We start from the raw sequence: 22,631 nt of genomic DNA on the forward strand, positions 1-22,631 counted from the left end.
TGTATTATGTGGGGGCAGTCACCTCGCTGTCTGGGTCTGATGTCCGCCCTGCAGGTGAAGGGCTGCCCTAGGCGGAGAGGCTGGAAGAGTGGGATGTGGATTCACATCCTGAGATCCACGCTCCCCTGTGAACACCCAGAGGAGTGTCCTCGGAACCCACCAGCCCCTGTTCAAAATCCCAGTCCTGCCCCTTCCTGGCAAGTGACCCTTGATTTCCTCATCTGCAAAGCGGGGTGAGGGCCCCTGCTCCACACAGAGGCCGTGAGAACCATGGTGAAGACCAGCGTTTCACACCACCTCCTCCTCCCGAGCTCTCAGCTGAGGCTGTGATGATGATGCTGAGAAAACAGGAGCCTAAAGAGAACGGCCCACACTGCTCCCCACCCCCAGGCTCCGCCTCCCTCCCACTGGGCACCAGCCCCCACCCCAGCTCCCCAACTGCATCGCCCCAACAATTCTCTCCCCTCCTCCACAGGATTAGTTTTTCCCTCACGTAGGGAAACTTACCCATCAAGGGAGAAACGGTGGTTTTTCTATCACTAAAAAAAAAAAAAGTCTCTCCGCAGACTGCAAGCTGCCCTCAGCCCCTGCCCGGTGGGACTGCTCCTTGGCTCCTAGAGGACACCCCTGGGAAGGCCGTCCACCCACCCTGTCTCCACCCCTTCCCAAAGCCCCTCCAGTAGGGCTCTGGCCCCCACCGTGCCAAAGCACCCCGTCCCCGTCTAATCCTCCTCCTGCCGTGCTCAGCGGCCACCCCATCGTTGGCCCTGAAACACGTGGCCCCTCAGCTTCTCTGCCACCACGCCGCCATCTGGGTCACTCCTTGGTCTCTCCAACCTCTAAGCCTGCGCACCCAGCCCGGGCCTGGGGCCCCTCGTCTTCCCCACCTACACCTGCTCTCAACGGGAGCTCATCCGGCCTGTGGCTTTAACACCTCACTCATATTTCCAGCCCCAACTCTGCCGCCGAATTCCAGCCTGTAAACCCAACCCCCTCCTTAATGCCCCCTTTGGATGTTGAACAGGTAGACACGTCCCAACGGAACTCTCTATTGCTCTAGTCTTCGCCATCTCAGAAAAGGACACCACTGTTCACCCACATGCTCAAACCAAAGACCTAGGTTCCTCTCCTTCCCTCACCCCCATAGCCCCCACTGACTCTCCCTTCACCAGACCCAGAATCCAGCCACCCCGCAGCCCCCTGCCATGGACGGTGGGTCCGCACCACCATCGTCTCTCCCCTGGAGGATGTGTAGTTTCCTAAAAGGGTCTCCCTACTTCCACCCTTGCCCCTTCTGTCTGTCTGCATGACAGTCATCTTCTTAAAATATAAGTATAATTTTGACGTGTCACACCCCTGCTGAAACCCCCCAGTGACTCACCATTTCACTGAGAACAAGTTGCTCAGGCTTGCCAGGCCTACAGGCCAATGTGGAACGTCCGGAGCTGTTTGTTTGTCTTCACCTCCGACCTCTCCCCACACCCCCTCACTCCCCTCCTGGCAGTTTGTCCTTACTGTGTCCCTGACACAAATCAGGCTCTGCCCTGCCTCCGGGCCTTCGCATTTGCTGCTCCCTGTGCTGGGCTGCCCTTCCCCTAATATCCACAGGCTTATTCCCTGCCCTGTTTAGGTCTCTGATCAATGTCCCTGACCCCCCACCTCATCTAAAACAGCCAGCCCACCCCCATGGCTCCCTAGCCCCTTTCCCCTGTTCTATTTTTCCATTGTAACACTTATCACTCCCTGATGTTACTTTTTTAAATTAACAGACTTTATTTTTCAGAGCAGTTTCAGGTTCACAGCAGAATTGATCAGAAAACAGAATTCCCACATAGCCCCCCCGCCCCCGCCAACACACACACACATATACTCCCCTGCCCTCAACACCCCTCATCAGTGTGGTTCATTTGGTACAATCCACGAACCAACACTGACACATTATTATCAACCAAAGTCCATCCTGTACATTAGGGTTCACTCTTGATGCTGTACAGTCTATGGATTTTGGCAAATGTATAATGGCGTGTATCCACCACTATAGTATCATACAGAACGGTTTCATTGCCCTAAAAATCCCCTGTGCTCCATTTATTCCTCCCTCTCTCCAAAACCCGGGCAACCACGGCCTTTTTATTGTCTCTGAAGTTTTGCCTTTTCCAGAATGTCATATAATTGGAATCATACCGTAGGTAGCCTTTGCAGATTGGCTTCTTTCATTTAGTAATACGTCTTTTAAGGTTCCTCCATGTCTTTCACGGCTTGACAGCTCATTTCTTTTTATCATGGAATAGCACTCCATTGTCTGGGTGTACCACAGTTTATTTATCCATTCACCTATTGCAGGACATCCTGGTTGCTTCTAAGTTTTGGCAATTAAATTCGTTAATGTTCACAATACACAATAGCAAGCTAAAGGCACTGATGAGTCCTGCAGTAAAGAAAATTCTTTACCTTGGTTGAATTTGCTTTTTCCCAAATTTGACCACTGACAATGTGTCCAAGTGCAGCTTCCCACCTCCTGGAGCTCATCCTAGGAGGGCCCTTCTGGGCTAGGGCAGCCAAAGTAGGGTTTTCCTTGAAGGAGAGGAGCTGAGAGCAACAAAGCAGAGTGGGAGGCACCCAGGGAAAGGAAATGGTTGAGTTTGGGGGTTTGGAGGATGTGGGTTGGGCTGGAGTGAGGACCCCAAGAGAAGCTATGGGCACTAAACTGGGGACCTGACTCTGGTGCCCTGCAGCAACATAGCAGCTGGGTGCCCCTGGGCAGGCCACCTCCCTCCTCTGTGCCTCAGTGTCACTGTAAGATGAGGCCCTACTGCCCAGAACTGCTGAGGCTATAAGTGAGTCCTTAGGTTGGTTTCTAGAATTCAAAAAGCCTAATGCCTCCAACACCCAGACTGAGTCTCAAAGACCATTCCCCGTTAAATGGATCCACAAGGAAAAGACAACCCACGGAAATGGGGAAAAGAAATTGCAAATCATCTATCTGATAAGGGGCTAGTATCTAGAATACATAAAGAACTCTAACAAGTCGACAATAAAAAGACAAATTACCCTATTTAAAAATGGGCAGGGCTTCCCTGGTGGCGCAGTGGTTGAGAGTCCGCCTGCCGATGCAGGGGACGCGGGTTCATGCCCCGGTCCGGGAAGATCCCACATGCCGCGGAGCGGCTGGGCCCGTGAGCCATGGCCGCTGAGCCTGCGCGTCGGGAGCCTGTGCTCCGCAACGGGAGAGGCCACAACAGTGAGAGGCCCACGTACCGCAAAAAAAAAAAAAAATGGGCAAAGTATATGAAAAGACATTTCTCCAGAGAAGATACAAAAGGCCAATAAGCACAGGAAAAGATGCTCAATATTATTAGTCCTTAGAGAAATGCAAATCAGACCCACAATAAGGGGGAATGTAAATGGTACAGTCTAGAGAACAGTCTGGCAGTTCCTCAAAAGATTAAACATAGAGTTATGAAATGATCCAACAATTCCACTCCTAGATATATATCCAAGAGAAATGAAGACATGTCTACACAAAAACATGTACACTAGTGCTCACAGAAGCATTATTAATAATAACCAAAAAGTGAAAACAACTCAAATGTCCATCAACGAATGGATAAACAAAATGTATATACATACAATGCAATATTATTTAGTCATAAAAAGGAATGAAGTACTGTTATATGCTACAACATGGAAGACCCTTATAAACATTATGCTAAGTTAAAGGAGCCAGACACGAAAGATATGATTCCACTTATATGAAATATCCAGAACAGGCAAATTGACAGAGACAGAAAGTAGACTGGTGGTTGAGGAAGGGGGAACTGAGCAGTAACTGCTGATGGCCATGGGGTTTCTTTCTGGAGAAATGGAAATGTTCTGGAATTAGATAGTGGTGATGGGTGCACAACTTTGTGCATGTGCTAAAGGCCACTGAATTATACATTGTGAAAATTATGGTATATGAATTATACCTCAATTTAAAACAACAACAAATATATATATATATATACACACACACACACATATATATATATATATATACACACATACATATATAGATATATATAGATAGATATATATATATATATCTCCAGCTCTTTGGAGAAATGGCTGATTGCAGCTCAGATGAGCCAGGAACATCTTCATTCCAGAAAGCAAGGACACTTCCAAAGCTGTGTGAATGGATGCCAGAGTCAACTTCAAGAGGCTCCCACTGGCCAAAGATGGGAAAATTTGAGCATCACTGAGAATAATGAGTCCAAGGACTGAAACTCATAAGATTTATAAAAATCCATAATGATAATCAAAATCTAAAAAAAAAAAACCAAAAAAGTCTGCTAATAACCAAATATCTGCAAGAATGTGAGCACTGGGGACTTCCCTGGTGGCACAGTGGTTGGGAATCCGCCTGCCAATGCAGGGGACACAGGTTTGAGCCCTGGTCCGGGAAGATCCCACGTGCTGCGGAGCAACTAAGCCTGTGTACCACAACTACTGAGCCTGTGAGCCACAACTACTAAAGCCCACGTGCCTAGAGCCCTGGCTCTACAACAAGAGAAGCCACCACAAAGAGAAGACCGCACACTGCAACAAAGAGCAGCCCCTGCTCACAGCAACTGGAGAAAGGCTGCATGCAGCAACGAAGACCCAATGCAGCCAAAAATAAATAAGTAAATAAAATTAAAAAAAAAAAGAATGTGGAGCACTGGGATCCTGCACACACTGCTTGTGAGCTGGTACAACCACTTTGGAAAACAGTTTAGCATTATCTAGTAAATTTGAAAATACACATTCCCCATGACCCAGCAATTCCACTCCTAGGAATACACCGTGCAGAACTGCACGCATGTATTTACCCAGAGTCGTGCAAAAGAATGTTCTGAGTAGCATTTTTCACAAAAGCCACAGTCACAAAACAATCCTGATGTCTGTAAACAGTAAGCTGGATAAGTAAATCATGATACATCTACATATCAGAACACTATGCAATGATAAAAAACGAAAGGACTGGGACTTCCCTGGTGGTCCAGAGGTTCCTGTGCTCCCAATGCAGGGGGCCCAGGTTCAATCCCTGATCGGGGAACTAGATCCCATTTTCATGCCGCAACTAACAGCCTGCATGCAGCAACTAAAAACATGCTGCAGTGAAGATCCCACAGGCCGCAACTAAGACCCGGTGCAGCCTAAATAAATAAATAATAAAAAACAAACAAAAGGACTACCGCTACAAAGAACGATGTAGATGCATGGTAAAAAGAAAATGTTGATTGAAAACAACAACAAAAAAAGACATAAAAGAATACATAATTCCATTAATTAAAATTCAAAAAGAGACAGAGGGCTTCCCTGGTGGCGCAGTGGTTAGGAGTCCGCCTGCTGATGCAGTGGACACGGGTTCGTGCCCCCGTCTGGGAAGATCCCACATGCCGCGGAGCGGCTGGGCCCGTGAGCCATGGCCACTGAGCCTGCGAGCCATGGCCACTGAGCCTGCGCGTCCAGAGCCTGTGCTCCACAACGGGAGAGGCCACAGCGGCGAGAGGCCCGCGTACTGCAAAAAAGCAAAAAACAAACAAAAAGAGACAGAAAGAACTATTCGGTTTTAGATGCAGACTTACGTGGTAGAACCAAAAACAAAGCAGATAATAACCCCAACTATTTAGAATGGTGGGTCCTTCCAGGGAGAGAGAGGGGCTTGTGGTGGGGAAGGGTCCCTGGGGGTCTCTTGAAGCAGCAGCAATTCTCTATTTTTGACCTAAATGGTGGGGACATGGGTGTTGGCTTTATATTAATTTGTTAAAATGTATAACCTATTTTATATACTTTTGTATTTTAAAACTAGGACTATTACTCACTGGTCACCTTTGGAGGTTGCTAAAGCACCAACTCATTTCTCTAAAAAATGATGAAGGGAAAGAATCAAGCCTTTGTCATACTGTATATGCCATATTTCAGAATAACAAAATCGGTAAAGAGGGAAATTTCTTTATAGAAGTCCAGCAAACGAAATGATCAAATTAGAAAACTCACCATCTGGTGGGAAGAAAAATGTGCTGGAAATCTGACGTTAACTTGCAGCGAAGGTGGGAGGGCCACGGCTCTCAGGGCTACTCCCGTCTTCCAGCCCCTGCATCCCCACTGCTGACCGCAGCCACGGCGCCCAGGCTGTGAGCAGACTAACCGCTCCAATGGCCATGCCAACAGGGAGATGGGCTTCTCTGCATGCGCCTTCTATGCTATTTTGTTTCCAAAGTTTGCACAAATATTCTCAGAATTCTGCCAAAGGGGGCGGGCGGGGGTGGGGGAGGCACCTCCTTAGCATGGCCCCTGGAGGAAGCCTCCAGGCCTGAAGTAAAGGACAGAGGCCCAGCCATCACGGCCCAGCACAGCTGAGCAATGGTTCAGAGCAGCCTGGTGGTGGGGCAGTCAGGGGGTCCTAGGAGGAGCAGGGAACTGATGCAAGCTGGGGTGCCCACCCCCACTCTACTGCTTCATACATCCCCATCACCAAGGCAGCCTGAGGGGCCCTCCCCACACCTCAACCCCTCAGGTGGAAATGTCGTGACTTGATTTCTCCCTGCTGGGCTTGTCTTGGCCCTGCCTGGGGAGTGGTGAGAAGGGAAGGAAGCCCCACTGTGATTTGCCACCCCGCCCCTGTGGCCCTGTCCAGGGGCACCTGAGCCAGCTTTGCAGCTTACCAGGCCAGCTGGTGTGAGGGGGGAGGGGCCCCCAATGCCCGGGCCCAGCTGGGGCTGGCTGAAGGGCCACCCAGTCAGTCGGGGCCAGTGACAAAGGTGCTGGGAACGGGGGCAGAGGCAGGGATCCTGGGCCCTGTATGGTGGGGAGGCCTCCCATCAGAAGTGCCCCAGCTGGGGCAGGGCCAAGTGGGGCAGGTGAGATGGCAGCTGGTCACCTTACACTCGGAGAGCAGGCGGCGGTGGCAGCCTGGTGTCCGATGGAGCTGCTGATAGAGGTGACACCAGATATCCCGCTGTAGGTGGGGCCGTGGGAGGGGAGGCAGGAGTGGAAAGAGCAGTGTTCAGAGGGCTCTATAACACACTCATGGAGGGACCTGGACTAGGAGCCTTAGGCCCCTCTGCAGCCTCAACTTACCCATCTGAAAGCGGGGTGCTGGGGAGGTGAAGCGAGCTCATCAACACAAAGAGCCTTACACAGTGCCCAGCACATAGTAAGTGCTCAACAAACATCACATGCTGTCATTATGGAAACTGGGGCTGCTGAGGGCTCAACAGGGGTTAAGCAGGGGGCCGGAGGGGCGGTCAGCTAAATGCTGGCAGATCCAGAGTGAAAGCTCCAGGGGGCAAGGACAAGGTGGGTTTCATTCACCACTGAATGGCCGGTGCCCAGTTCAGCCTGGGCACACAGCACTCAATACATATTTGCTGAATGAATGCATGAGAGTAAAACAATGATCCAGTAGCCACTAAGACAATTTATCAACTAATCAGGGGATCCCAAGTAAGAATGAATCGAATCCCAGGTCTGCCCTGCTCCTGACTGTCCAACCCCAGGCAAGTCATCCCTGCTCCCAACGTCAGCTTCCTCATCTATCAAATAGGAATAATGATAATTAATAAATACCTTCCTCATAGGCTAATGGCAGGGCTCAAAGCAGAAAATGGATATGAAGGTGGAGGAGGTGCTGTCAGCACCCCTTTATCCTATGGGGCACCATCCCCAAACTGCTGCAGGTGGCTCACAGATGCCCCCTTCTCCTGAGAGATGTTATTTTTTAATTGGAGTACAGTTGATTTACAATATTAGTTTCAGGTGTACAGCATAGTGATTCAGTATTTGTATAGTTTATACCCCATTAAAAGACATTATAAGATAATGGCTGTAATTCTGTGTTATATAATATATCCTTGTTGCTTACCTATTTTAAACATAGTAGTTTGTATCTCTTAATCCGATGCCCTTATCTTGCCTCTCCCCCTTTCCTCTCCCCACTGGTAACCACTAGTTTGTTTTCTATATCTGTGAGTCTGTTTCTGTATACATTTGTTTGTATTATTTTTTCGATTCCACACCTGAGTGATATTATACAATATTTGTCTTTCTTTCTGACTTTATTTCACAAAGCATAATATTCTCTAGGCTCATCCATGTGGCTGCAAATGGCAGAATTTCATTCTTTTTTATGGCTAATATTCCATTGTGTGTGTGTGTGTGTCAGTGTGTGTGTGTATACACCACATCTTCTTTACCCATTTGTCTGTTGATAGGCACCTTGGTTGCTTCCATATCTTGGCTATGGTAAATTATGCTTCTATGATCACTGGGGTGCATGTATCTTTTCAAATTAGTGTTTTGACGGCGGCTTATAGGTGAGCAGCCTCACCTAGAAGTGCCTGGGAGGTTATGCCCTCCCCTAGGCCTGATAAAGAGGGTACAAAGGCCTGGCCCCTTGCCTCAAGGAAGGCCAACCCTGCACTTGCTGCTCCCACTCCAGAGCTCCCTGTGGGATCACAGCTAGACTTAGCTGAAAGCATATCTTTCTCCAGCTCCTTCCTGGCCCCATCAGGCGCCCTCTCTCCCGTCCGTGTGCATGCCTGAAGGAAACCAGTGACCCAGGAATCTCTGTCCTAGGTATGGCTTCCAAGGAATCTGACCTAAGACAGGAAGTATTTTGTAAACCATGAAGTGCCACGCGCAAGTATGGGGTTGTTTTATTTTCCAGGAAATGCTGGAAGGAGAGGAGCTGACAGGGAGGGATGTAAGTGGCAGAGGAGGTCTGCTCTGTGGGCAGAGTCGAGCCGCCCTGCCCTCATGGGACTCACAGGCAGGTAGGAGAGACAGACCAGAAACTAACGAGACTCTAACACGAGGGATGCATAAGTGCTATGATGGAAAAGAGAGCAGGGTCAGGGGATGGAGAATAACAGGGGCTGTTTTAGATGAGGTGCTCTGGGAAGGCCTCTCTGAGGAGATGACATGTGCAGGGATGTGCCACGTGGACCTCTGAGGCCAGGCACAGGGAGGAGCAGTGCAAAGGCCCTGAGGCAGGAGGATATTTGATATGCCCAAAAAATGGCTAGGAGCCCAGTGAAGAGGGAATGACATGACATGAGGTCAGAGGTACTGGACAGCCAGATCACATAGGGCCTTGTAGGACCTGTTATAGGACTTTAGGTTTTATTCCAAATAAGAGGGAGTCATTGAAGTTTTGAGCAGAGGAGGGATATGATCACATTTAGGTTTTATAAGGATCTCTTTGGCTGCTGGGGCAAGGGGGGTGCACGGAGACCAGTTAGAGGCTGCTGCAATGATCCAGGAGAGAAATGGTCGGGGCTTAGAGGGAGGGCAGCAGTGTAGGTGGTGAGAAGTGGTGGGATTCTGGGTGTCTTGAAGATAGAGCTGGAGGATTTATGGGTGACTGCACAAGGAAGGGTCAGAAGAGGGATGAACCCAACTACCAATTTACAGAGGGGACAGAGGAACATGTTAAACTGCACCGTGGGGATGCAATCCACAAAATCCAGACTGCGGGAAATCCTATGAGACAAACCACCTGGCTTCTCCAACAGGTAAATTGCCAAGGACAAAGAAAAGGATGGAGGGGGGAAAGTATGGATTAATAGAGACTAAGACTTATCAACCAATCACACTGTGTGTGGACCTGATTTGGATCTTGAGTCAAACTAGATGTAAAAAAAAGACATGTCTGTGACAGCTGGGAATGTGAAGGCATATTTGATGATATAAAGAAATGGTTTCTTCTTAGGTGTGATGATGGGATTGTGATGATGTTAGGAAAAGTCCTCATCTTTTAGAGATATATCTTGATATACTTATGATGAAATGGTGCCTGGGATTTGAATTATTCCAGGGCGGGGGGTACAACAGACTGGCCATGAGTTGACAGCATTTGAAGCTGAGTGGTAGGTACACGATGGTTTATTACACTATTCCCTCTGCTTTTGTAAATGCTTATATTTTTCCATGATAAAAAGTTTAAAAATAAAAGAGGAGGAAACCAAGTCCAAGGGTGGGGGGTGTTGAATGTCCCAAGGCCCCTCCGTATGTCAGTGTCAGGTACAGGACCTCACCCTGGGCCTCCGGACACCCAGCCCTGGCTCCTGCCCCACCTCAGCTGTCTCTCCTCTCGGGAGGCCAGTCAAGGCTGGACACAGGCAGGCCAGGGACAGGGTGTGTGGCCCCAGAAAAGGCCCACGTGGGGCAGAGTGGGCCTAGGGGTGCTGGGCCTCTGCCAGGCCCTGCAAGGAGCAGGGAGAGCCCTGGGCCACCTGCCCCAGCCAGGCCAATGAGGCCAATCACCTAAACTATCCAGCACCTGCCCCACCAGCCCCACCTCCCACTTCTTCCTTTGGGTTCCTGTGCTGATTCCTCCCCTGCCCCAGTGTCCACCGCTCTGGGTCTACCATCTTTTCCCTCCAGGTCTACTCCTGCCGAAGACCTGCCATGATCAATCACCCCCAGCCTTAGGGAGCAGGGCCTGCCAAGGACTCTCTTCTCTGAGCGTGGTCATCTCCACCCCCTAACGAGAAGGGCTGTGGCCTCCAGGTTAAGAGCACAGCCTCCGGATCCAGACTGCATGGGTGTGAATCCTACCTCAGCCACTTACTTGCCAGCCAGTGTGACCTCAGCCAAGTCACTTAACCTCAGTTTCCACATCTGTAAAATGGGATAACCTCATAAAGTTACTGAGATGACTAAATGAGTTAATAAACATGAATAAATAGAACAGTGCCTGGCACAGGTCAGAGGATCTCGGCCCCCTCAGGCCCCCTGGCACTGCTGTCCAGGGCCTGCCTCCCTTCTCTGTGCCCTCCTGATACCCACATTTAACTCCTTTCCCATCCCACCAGTTTTCATCCACCCCAGGATTGGGAGGAGGAAGGAGAGGAGAAACAAGCCCATGAGGAAACCAGTGAGAAACCAGCCACAAATAAAAACTCTTCAAACCCAAGTGGCAGCATCCGACTCAAATGGCATCAAATTTGCATTTGAGGGGAGTGCAATTCAAACACTCACTTTTTTTAGATTTCCAAGAAAAATCCCAGGTATTATGAAGTAGAGTTTTAATGACGTTTTGTAGGAGCAATGATGTTTGTTGTATAAAACGCAAACAGGGACTTCCCTGGTGGCTCAGTGGTTGGGAATCCGCCTGCCTGTGCAGGAGACACGGGTTCGAGCCCTGGTCCGGGAGGATCCCACATGCCGCGGAGCAGCTGGGCCCGTGAGCCACAGCTACTGAGCCTGTGCTCTAGAGCCCGAGAGCCACAACTACTGAGCCCTCATGCCACAACTACTGAAGCCCGTGCGCCTAGAGCCCGTGCTCTGCAATAAGAGAAGCCGCAGCAGTGGGAGGCCCGCGCACCGCAACAAAGAGTAGCCCCCACTGTCCGCAACTAGAGAAAGCCCGCGCACAGCAGCAAAGACCCAACACCACCAAAAATAAATAAATAAATAAATTTATTAAAAAAAAGAAAAAAACGCAAACAGCACAGGGCACTAAAATAAAGAGGAAATATTCCCCCTCTTGCCTGGCATTTGACCTCCCAATACCTGCCCCAGAGATAAGCTCTAATAACCATCAGGTGTGCAGCCTTCTCGACATTTTTACGCAAATGTGAACACAACATACATATGTATATTTCGTTAAGTGGGCTCATACTATACACATTGTTCTACAAAGCTACTTGCTTTGACTTGCCAATACGTTCTGACCATCTTTCCACCCTGATATTAAGCTCTGCCCATTCTTTTCTCTGGGTCCCCAGCACACAGAAAACATTCAGTCCACATTCACTGACCAAATGAAAGAATGAACAGCTGCCAAAGTCACAGCATCTCGCGAGGTCCTAACATGTCACCAGCCCTCCTGACGGACGTTTAGTTTTGCCACACAGACCATTCCACCCAGCTCTCTGTATCCTACTAAGGGGGTGCCTGTAGGAGAAATCCTGGGACGTGGAACTGCCGGGTTAAAACTTTGGTGGCTACTGCCAAAGAGTTAGTGCCGACCTATCCTCCAGCTGATGGGAGAGTTCCAGTTTCCCACACCCTCTGCCACCTAAGAGCTTTATTACGATGATGACTTTCATTTCCACAATGGATTAGTCTTATTTAGTGACTCCACCCTTGATCATCAAATCTCCTTTGTCCCTCCTGAATAAATAATGGGATGGATCGGTTTATTATTTCTGAGCAGCACTGGGGAGCCAAAATCCACAAATGGGGAGTTACTCTCTGGACACTGAACAGAAACAAATGCAAAATTTTACAGGTGCAGGGACTTCCCTGGTGGCACAGTGGTTAAGAATCCGCCTGCCAATGCAGGGGACACGGGTTCAAACCCCGATCCGGGAAGATCCCACATGCCATGGAGCAACTAAGCCCATGCACCTCAACTACTGAGCCCACGTGCTGCAAATACTGAAGCCCGCCCGCCTACAGCCCATGCTTCACAACAAGAGAAGCCACCGCAATGAGAAGCCCATGCACCGCAACAAAGCCCATGGGCCACAACTACTGAGCCTGCGCTCTACAGCCCATGCACCTCAACTACTGAGCCCGCTTGCTGCAACTAGAGAAAGCCCGCATGCAGCAACGAAGACCCAACGCAGCCAAAATTTAATTAATTAAAAAAGATTTTACAGGTCCAAACATTTACAGATGTAAAATTTTAAAAATCTCATTCATTTCTAATAATGGACATGTTAATTTTTTTAAACTGTCAACTTCAAACAAGTATCCATTGACCTTTCCCCCAAAACTAAAGAAGAGAAAATTAGGACCCCTAGGCTCCCTCCCTCTCTCTCTCCCCCTCCCCCCAGCCCCTCAGCCCCCCAGCCCAGTCTAGGGTACCCAGATTTAACAAATGAAAATATAGGACACTCAGTTAAATCTGACTTTCAGATAAACAACATGGTTGGGACTCTGCTCTCCCAATAAATAAATATTAAAAAAAAAATTTTAGTACAACTATGTCCCATGCACTATTTGGGATATACTTATACTAAAAAAAAAATTTCAGATAACCACCAAATTTGTTGGTTATCTGAAAGTCAAATTTAACTGAGTTTATCTGGCAAGCCGACCACAGCCCCCACCCAGTATTTAAATATCAAGTAATTTTTAATTTTTTTCATAAATTTATTTATATTTTATTTATTTATTTTTGGCTGCGTTGGGTCTTTGTTGCTGCGCACGGGCTTTTTCTAGTTGCAGCAAGCAGGGGCTACTCTTCATTGCGGTACGTGGGCTTCTCATTGCGGTGGCTTCTCTTGTTGCGGAGCACAGGCTCTAGGCGAGCGGGCTTCAGTAGCTGTGGCACACGGGCTCAGTAGTTGTGGCTCGTGGGCTCTAGAGTGCAGGCTCAGTAGTTATGGCACACGGGCTTAGTTGCTCCGCAGCATGTGGGATCTTCCCAGACCAGGGATCGAACCTGTGTCCCCTGCATTGGAAGGCCGATTCTTAATCACCACGCCACCAGGAGTGTCCCAATATCAAGTAATTTTTATTTTTTTGGCCACGCCACATGCCTTGTGGGATCTTAGTTCCCCGACCAGGGATCGAACCTAAGCCCCCTGCATTGGGAGCACAGAGTCTTAACCACCAGACGGCCAGAGAAGTCTCAAGTAATTTTAGAATAGGAGCCAAGGGACTTCCCTTGTGGCGCAGTGGTTAAGACTCCGTGCTCCCAATGCAGGGGGCCCAGGTTCCATCCCTGGTCAGGGAACTAGATCCCACATGCATGCTGCAACTAAGAGTTTGCATGCCACAAGTAAGGAGCCAGCATGCCACAACTAAGGAGCCGGCGAGCCGCAACTAAGCAGCACACGTACTGCAACTAAGACTGGGGGCAAACAAACAAACGAATATTAAATGCAAAAAAAAACCCCCACATAATTCTCAATTTTAAATAAATAAATAGGAGCTGAGGCCCCCTCTGCCCTCCCAGTCTTTAGGCATCCTGCTACCCCCACACCCAAGCTCGAGGTCTCCACAGGCATCCCCCAACTCCCACTGACAGGCTCCCCACCCAGAGATGCCCCACCAACTTCCTTGGCATAAGAGTTCCTGTCTCCCCAGAGCTATCTGGGGCCAGCTTCCTGCTGGTCTTCTCCATTCGGCCCATCTCCCGCCTTCCTACCCATCCTTTCTGTTGGGGGTGCAGTCAGCACATGACCCTCAGCTGGCAGCCCCTTCAGGGATGGCAGCTGCTGCAGAGCCACCTGCCTAAGGGCACACTGTGGGCCACACCCAGTGCTGAAAGGATGCTGAGGTCCTAAGGCCCAACCATTCCAAAGCGACTGGGAAGGGCCCCTCCAGCTCCAGAGCGCCCTGGGGTTCCCTTTTGAGCCTGCATCAGAGCTCCACTTTTTAAAAATCTATCTATCTATCTATTTAGTTAGTTAGTTAGTTTGGCCACGCTGCATGGCATGCAGGATCTTAGTTCCCCAACCAGGGACTGAACCCATGCCCCCTGCAGTGGAAGCGTGGAGTCCTAACCACTGGGCCACCAGGGAATTCCCAGAACTCCACTTCTCTTTCCACCCGTTCTGCTTCCTTCCTCTGCTATGCACAGGTCCAAGGACCACTCCCCTGCCCGCATAAGTCCCAGTCCTGGGACCCTCACCTGCCCCACCAGACCCCAGTCCCCACCTCCCCCTTCCGGTCCACGGGTCCCTGGCTAGAAACCAGCCACAAAGTGCCCACAAGTGGGTAGGTCTGGTGCTAGCTAATAGTTTTTTCTAATTTGGCTTTCCAGTACATTCTAGATTTTCCACACAGGCACATGTTACTTTGGTAATTAAAAAAAACCCAATAACCATTGTAAAGCAATTATACTCTAATAAAGATGTAAATAATAATAATAATAATAAAAGCCTTTTTTTCTTTAAGAAAAATGTAAAACCAAACCAAGCAGCCTTCCTCCTATCTGACTCGCCCACTCCTCCCCCCTCCCTCCTACCTGCTTCCCCAGGGAGGACTTCCCCCAGATCAGCCAACTCCCACCCCAATGCCTCCCCTGTCCTGCCAGGCCCACAAGCAGTTTCACTTCTCCACTGAAGGCTTTCCACCACCAGCCCATCCTTGCTGGGGCTGTTATAGGCAAATTCTGAAGGGGTCCTTAGCTCCTCTTGGGAGGAGAATGCTAAAAAGTCCTGAAATTGGTGAGGAGAGAAAGTGTATGAGGGGGACCAATATTTGCTAACTCATCCCACAAGTAGGAGCTAGGCTACTGTGTGCTAGGCACTGGGGACTCTGGGAACAGGACACAGACCCTGCCCCCAAGGACTCCACAGCTGGGGGTGGGTGCGAGGAATGAAAAGCCAGAGAGGATATTGTGTGAGGTGAGGTGAGCTAAGTGTGGGGAGGAGGAATTCATGGAAGCTTCTGGAAGGAAGAAAAGTTTCAGCAGACTCCTGAGGGTGAGGAGGAATGGGTAGGGAGGAGGGGGGAGGGAGCGTGTTTTAGGCAGGCGATCAGCCTGTGCAAAGGCCTGCAGGTGAGAGAAGTGTGATTTATTTGAGGAACTGAAAGTTCAGAGCAGCTGAGGGCAGAGGTGGGGTGAGAAGGGAGAGGAAACCCAGGCTTGCGGAGGGCAGCGGGGCCACAGGAGGGAGACTGCACTTTGTGCTCAGGGCAATGGGGAGCCAATGAAGGATGCAGGGCAGGGGAGTGACAGACTCAGATGTGCATCTTATAAAGATTTCTGCCTGCCACACAGTAGGTGCCCAAAGAGCCCCACTACTATGGGTGTTATTATTCTGGGCATCCGAAACCATCACAGTCACAATCATGCACACGCTACCTAACATGTGGGGACTTTAGCCACAGAGTACCTGAAACCTGTGTCTCCACAGAGATGAGCCATTCAGCAGTAAGGTCCACAGCCGTCTTGCTCTTGCATTAGGGAATGTATTAGGGAATGAAGGACTCTGGAGCCTAGGCTCAAATCCTAGCTCCTCCAATTTCAAACCGTGTGACCTTGCATAGATGACCTCTCTGTGCCTCAGTCTCCTCATTTGTAAAATGGGGGTAACAGTACCTACCTCATTGGGCTAAAGTGAAGACTGAATGACTCCATTCACGAAAAATAGTTTCCTTCTGACACGTGGCAGATGCTGTGCACTGTTAGTTTCTACTGTTTTTACTGTATCCCTCCCCGAAAGGCCACCAGGGCCAACCACTTGCAGGCACTAACCTAACCATCCTCCACCTCCCCCCGCTAGCCCTGAAGCAACACGCCCTTACTCTCCATTACTAGGGGCCAGGACAGAGCCAGACGGGACTGAGGACAACTAGACACTCTGACCTGGGTCTGGGGCCTCAACCCAGCTCCCTCGAGCCCAGTGGAGAGAACACTGAACTTGGGGCCAGGAGCTGAGTGCTGGCCCTGGCTCTGCTGCTGACCCTCTCTGGGCCTCAGTCTGCCCCTCTGTGAGATAAGAATAAGAACATCTTGCAGATATTTTATCAGCATGGCTGTCAAAGGAGCAACAAGGGCTGGGGAAGCTCTGAGGAGGTCCCTGTCACAGACAGAGCCTTGTGGCTGGGCCAGAACCCTTGCTGGCAGCCTCCTCTTCTGGCCTGGGTCGGCTCCTCCACACAATCTTAAGGTCTATTCAGAGCTCGCTATGAGGACCTCAGAGGCTGAAGATGATCTGGCTTGGGTCTCACAGACGCCCTGATGCTGACCGGGACCCTCCCAAGGGCTGGGACAGAGACAGAGACCCTGGAGTGAGCTTAGCACCCCAGGAGAAAAGTGCCAACCCAGGGGCCCGAGGAAAGCCAGACCTTCACCAGGGCCTTCCACCAAGCCTGGACCAGCCAGGGACTCATACCAGGGGCCCAAAAAGACCCTTTGGAGCCCTCAGGACTGCAATGTTTATCTCTGAATGCCATAGATGCGCATCACTTCTAGGCCCAGGAAGGGCCTGAATGGGAGTGTCTGTTTTGGGTAGCTCTTCGGTCCTGGGGGATGGGAGGAAAGCTCACGATAGGCTCACCCTCCTCCTTCAGGTTGCCAGCTATTTCTCAGAGTTCAGGTTGATCCATTCACTCATCCCACATTTACATGGTGCCAGACCCTGGTCAGGTACAGGGGCGATGACAGATAAATGAGACACATTCCTACCCTAAAGCACTTCCAGTGCAGTGGGCGACAGACAAGGCATAAGTAACCAAGCCACAGGCAGGCTAGGCTGGAGAATGCAGGGCAGGAGGCAAGGATCTCACCTGGGGTATCAGGAAGCTGCCTGGAGGGGGGGCTTGTGAGTGGCTTATGGACCTGTTATGGGAAGGCCAGCTGGGTGAGGGATAGAACCTCCAAAATCACTGACAGTTCTGTTTGCACGCCCGCCATGCCAGAGCAGGGACAACGTGAGTTATTTATGGTTGTGCCCAGAGAAAAGCATCCATGTGTGTCACTGCACGTGGGGTGCAGAGCTGGGCAGTGGAGTGTGGGGGGCAGCTGGCGCTTGAAATTTGGTCTGGCCAAGCTCTGTGGTTTGTCTCTGTGTCTCTCACGCCCTGATGACCTTTTAATCTCTTCATGGCCTCCCCTAAAGCAAAAATAAGGAGGGGAGAGAGTTCTAACAGGCAGCAAGTGGCCCGGGGGTGGGGAGGAGGGCAGTGCCAGACAGACCCTGGCTTCTGCTGCATCTGCGGGCCATTCATCGTCACCTCCTGTTCCTCTTCCCCCCTCCCATCCAACTGTGGGGGAAGGGGTAGACGGACAGAAGAAAATACCTTTAATTGTAAACCGGACAGGACATAGGGCACGCGTCAGCTGCTGTGTTTCTCCCCAGCCCACTCTGGTCCACAAATAGCCTACGCACCAAGCTGGCATCAGCCGACCCACCCTGCTGGTACCGGAACAAGCCAGGCCAGAGACTCGGACAGGACCCGGGGCGTGCGTCCCACCTTCCCAAGGAACCTATTTCCTGCGTTTTCCCCCAGGTAAAGGTCTCCGCCAGGTCCCTCTCCCAGGGGGCCCAGCTTAGGGATACCCTGATACTACCCAAGTGATGCCCGCGAACCCCGGCGTTTGCAAAGCACCCCCGGCCGCGCGCTCACCTCTCTTCAGGTAACTGTCCAATTCTCCCCTGTCAGTCTCTGCGCCCACCGCACACACGCACCCCCTGACTGGAGCCCTCCCTCCCCACCCTATAGCCAAGGGCCAGACCTCCTACCTGGGGGCAGGCGCGCCCGGCACCATCCGCGGCGCCGCGGGGCCAAACGGGGCGTCGGGGACCCGGCCTCAAGCCCGGACGACTTCCCGGGGGAAGAGAGGCTGCGCCGCCGTCGCCGCCACCGCGTCCCTCCAGATCTCGCAGGGGCTGCGCTAAGGAGGAAGGTCAGAGCCGAGGAGGAGGAGGAGGCGGAGGGAGGAGGCGCGCACAGATGGGCGCAGATTAGCGAGGCATTTTTAGCGAGCCAATGGCGGCGCGGCGCAGGGCTGCGCAGGTGAAAGCGCTGCGGCTGCTGAGGCGGCTGCAACCTGCTTAGGAGGTGCGGGGGCGGGTCGGGGGAGACACGCAGCCCCCCCCCAGCTCGCAGGCCGGCGCCCTCCTCCGAGAGGGTGCTCGGTGGTGCGGAGGCAGAAGAGCTTTGCGGCGGGCGGGTGCAGAGAGCACCTCCCTTGCACCCTCCTTCCCAGCCCTCCAGCGGGAGCACCGTAGACTCCGGGGTGTCTCTCCCCTCCCCCTCTTTGCCCTTTCCCTACTTTTTAGGACATTCTTCCGGCCCCATCTGTTTCTGCCCTCTCTTAATCCTGCGTCTTCTGGTACATGCGGGGGCGTGTATGGTGGGTACGTCTGGCGCTAGTGTGTGTGTTTGGCGGGGGGGGGGGGGGTGCTCTGGAGTGAGTGCCCCTCCTCCACCACCATCCCACCCATAACCCCCCCCACCCCACATCAGCTTCGCCCAGAAATGCCCCATTGACCCCAGGGTAGTCACTAACCCTCCTGCCCTGCTTCTAGCTGGCCCTGCTGTCACCAAGACAGACCAGGCCACCTCCTGAGGGCTCTTTGCGGGGCTCGTTCGTTGTGACCCCCAAAGCCTTCACCCTTCCTGCCTTGAACCCTGAATGCTTCCGGAAGCCTGGACACTGCAGCGGGCCCTGGGGCAGCTCTGTTCACTGCAGACTTGCAAAGAACTGTCTTGGATTTATAAATAGGATTTATTCAACACCTATCTATTGTGCAGGGCACTGATGAGAGGCTGGACTGTACCAGAGTGCAAAGCAGACAAAATGGGGGCGGGGGGGGCGGGTAAATTGGGAGATTGGGATTGACATGTACACATTACTATCTAAAATAGGTAACTAATAAGAACCTACCGTAGAGCACAGGGAACTCTACTCAATACTCCGTAATGACCCATATGGGAAAAGAACCTTAAAAAAAAGTGGATATATCTATATGTATAACTGATTCACTTTGTTGTACAGCAGAAACTAACACAACATTGTAGATCAACTATACTCCAATAAAAATTACTCGAAAATACTTTATTGCTAAAAATGCTAACCATCAGGGGAAAAAAAAAAGCAAAATCTCTGCCCTTAGGCACTTCACATTGTGAGGGGAGACGTGTTAAATATAATAAGTAGTATGTAGTGTATGATTTAAAGCGATATGCACAGAGTAGGAAAATAAAGCTAGAGAAAGGGAAAGGAAGTGAGGGTGGTCAGGACGAGAATAGGTCCCAGCCATCTGCGGGGAGTGGGCGCACCTGAATGTGATGGTAAGCCCCTCGGGAGCATGCAGGCTCTAGTTTGCCACAGAGCTCACCACTCCCTCATCACTGCACCTGGGTTTGTCATGCATTTGTATTTCCTACCCTCCCTCTCCATCACCCCTCACCAGAGGCACTGAAATTCATGACCCCAGTGACCCAGGGGAGTCCCCAGTGCAGCATGTATTCCTTCAAAAAGAATTCTCTGAGCACGGATCATGTGTTAGGCGTTAGAGTCTAAAGGAACTCAGTACCTGGTGGGGGAGGCCAGATGGCAGTACCTACCCCCAGGATGAACAGGACAGCCAAGTGAGTGGACAATGTTCCAGAGAAGTTCAGATGGCTCTGGGTTAAAGCCATCCAGGAGGCTTCCTGGAGGAGGCAGCATTCCAATGGGGTGCTGAACAATAGCTGTGATTCTAATGAGCCAGATGGGCAGGAGGCAGGGAAGGATTACTGGGAGAGGCCAGCAAACCCAGGGACTTTCGGCAGGTGGCTGGAGTTGGGGTCCTGGAGCATTTCTGGACACCCTCTGTGTCAGGGGTATGCTGATGTCTGGAGCTGACGAAGTCCCACCCCTATCTCCACCCCAGCAGTTCTTGGTCCCAGCTGCCCTCACCTCAACCTGGCATTTTCCATTGCCCCAGGAGGAGGCATGGTGAGCATGTAGTGGGGAAAACATAGACTTTTCTCCGTTGCTTGTTTGCTGGGTAAAGATGGGCATGTTACTTAACCTCTCTGAGGTTCAGACCCCCTATTTTATTTTATTTTATTTTTCAGACCCCTTATTTTAATAGCTGTGTGACAACTTACTTAGCTGATCTATGTCTTGGTTCCCTCGTTTGGAAGATGGAGCAGCAATAGCACCTACCTCACAGGTTATGTATTATACAAGACAATCCAGGTGAACTGCTTAGCATGTAAGTACTCGGTTAATTTTGTTGTCTTTATTATGATGATAATTACACTTGTCTCATAGGGTTGTTGGAATTAGATAAAGAATGTAATGCACCTAGCATAGTGCCTGGAACCTAACAGTTGTGCAGTTATTGGTGTCGATTATATTATCACTAACTACATGTTAGTGATAATAAATCTCTCCCTTTTGGTCTCCTCCAGTGCTACGAAATTCCCATTAGACAGAACTTTTTTTTTTTTTTTGGCTGTACAGTGTAGCATGCGGGATCTTAGCTCCCTGAACCTGTGCCCCTTGCGTTGGGAGTGCGGAGTCTTAACCACTGGACCACCAGGGAAGTCCCAGACAGAACATTCTTTCTGTGAGAGGCTAATTCCCCAAGAGTGTCTTAAAGTGCAATCTAGGATGGAAAGACTAGAATATCTGCCCCTCCCCTACTATACATGTGTCATCCGGGGCTTTGGTGTAGATGGAATGGAGCCCAGGAGGGGTAAGTTTTGAAAAGGCAGTGAAGTCCAAAACACGGGACACTCAATGTCCCTTGGCAGCCGGGCATTTGGTGGAGGATGGCAAGAGCAGGAAGGGCGCAGGTATTCACAGGTGATGGGGTCATAATTCAAAGTGCGCAGAGAGGCTGGAGACTGGAGGTTCACAGAAGCTGGACCGGTTTGGGGCCGTCGTGGGGTGGGTCTTGGAGGGGGAGACCTGATTAGGCAGATGATAGAGAGAGGGGGTAGGTGGTGGGGAGAGGGGGTGATGGAGCAGAAGAGCTGGGCTTATTCCAGTTGAAGTTGAGATATGCCTAGCATTGAATTAAGGCCTTAGCAGCCCCAAGCCCTGAAAAAAATGAGAGTGGAAAGCACACACACACACACATGCACACACATCCCTTGCCCATGTGTAATCCAAAATAAAATGTTATTTTGGAAACTGACACAGAACTTCCATGCTTCCTAAAATTAAACTAGCTTCCTTCTAGATTTTCAGACTGCAAAACTTAGCATTCATCAAAGCTAAACTAACCCCCCTCCCCATCTCCCTCTCTTATTGTTTTGTGCCCTTGTCCAGAGACTAAGACTTTCTCCCATTTTCATAGTTCTTTTCACTTTCACTTTTTTTTTCTTTTACTTTTTCTTTCTTTTTTTTTTTTGGCTGCACTGCACAGCTTGCAGGATCTTAGTTCCCTGACCAGGGATTGAACCCCAGCCCTCGGCAGTGAGAGCCCGGAGTCCTAACCACTGGACCACCAGGGAATCCCCTCTTTTCACTTTTCAAAGTGCTTTTCCCATCTCTGATCTCCCCCAAAACTTACTTTTCTCAGTCTCATTAAGTTCTTTTTTTTTGTTTTTTGTTTTTATAAATTTACTTGTTTATTTATTTATTTTTGGCTGTGTTGGGTCTTTGTTGCTGTGTGCCAGCTTTCTCTAGTTGTGGTGAGCAGGGGCTACTCTTTGTTGCGGTGTGCTGGCTTCTCATTGTCGTGGCTTCTCTTGTTGCAGAGCACGGGCTCTAGGCATGCAGGCTTCAGTAGTTGTGGCACGTGGGCTCAGTAGTTGTGGTTTGCAGGCTGTAGAGTTCAGGCTCAGTAGTTGTGGCACACGGGCTTAGTTGCTCCGTGGCATGTGGGATCTTCCTGGGCCAGGGCTCAAACCTGTGTCCCTTGCATTGGCAGGCAGATTCTTAAGCACTGCACCACCAGGGAAGCCCTCATTAAGTTCTGATCCATCTGGGATTCCATGGGACCTTCGTTTCTCACCTGGAGCCCCGAGCCATCCCTCAGTCAGAGGCCTCCTCTGCTAGATTCTCCATGCCATTCAGAGCAAGGAGGCAGGCACAGCCCACTTCAGAGGAGTTTTGCAGACAAGACAGAAAGGACGTGTAGACAGGAGGGCAGACCAGCACTGAACATGCATGTGGAATCAATCAATCAACGAGCGAATTGGTGGTTAATATTGCATGTTTAGCCTGGGAGAGATGGAAGGAGGTG

This window comes from Tursiops truncatus, chromosome 10 (genome assembly GCF_011762595.2).
Source record: "Tursiops truncatus isolate mTurTru1 chromosome 10, mTurTru1.mat.Y, whole genome shotgun sequence".
Lineage (NCBI taxonomy): Eukaryota > Metazoa > Chordata > Mammalia > Artiodactyla > Delphinidae > Tursiops > Tursiops truncatus.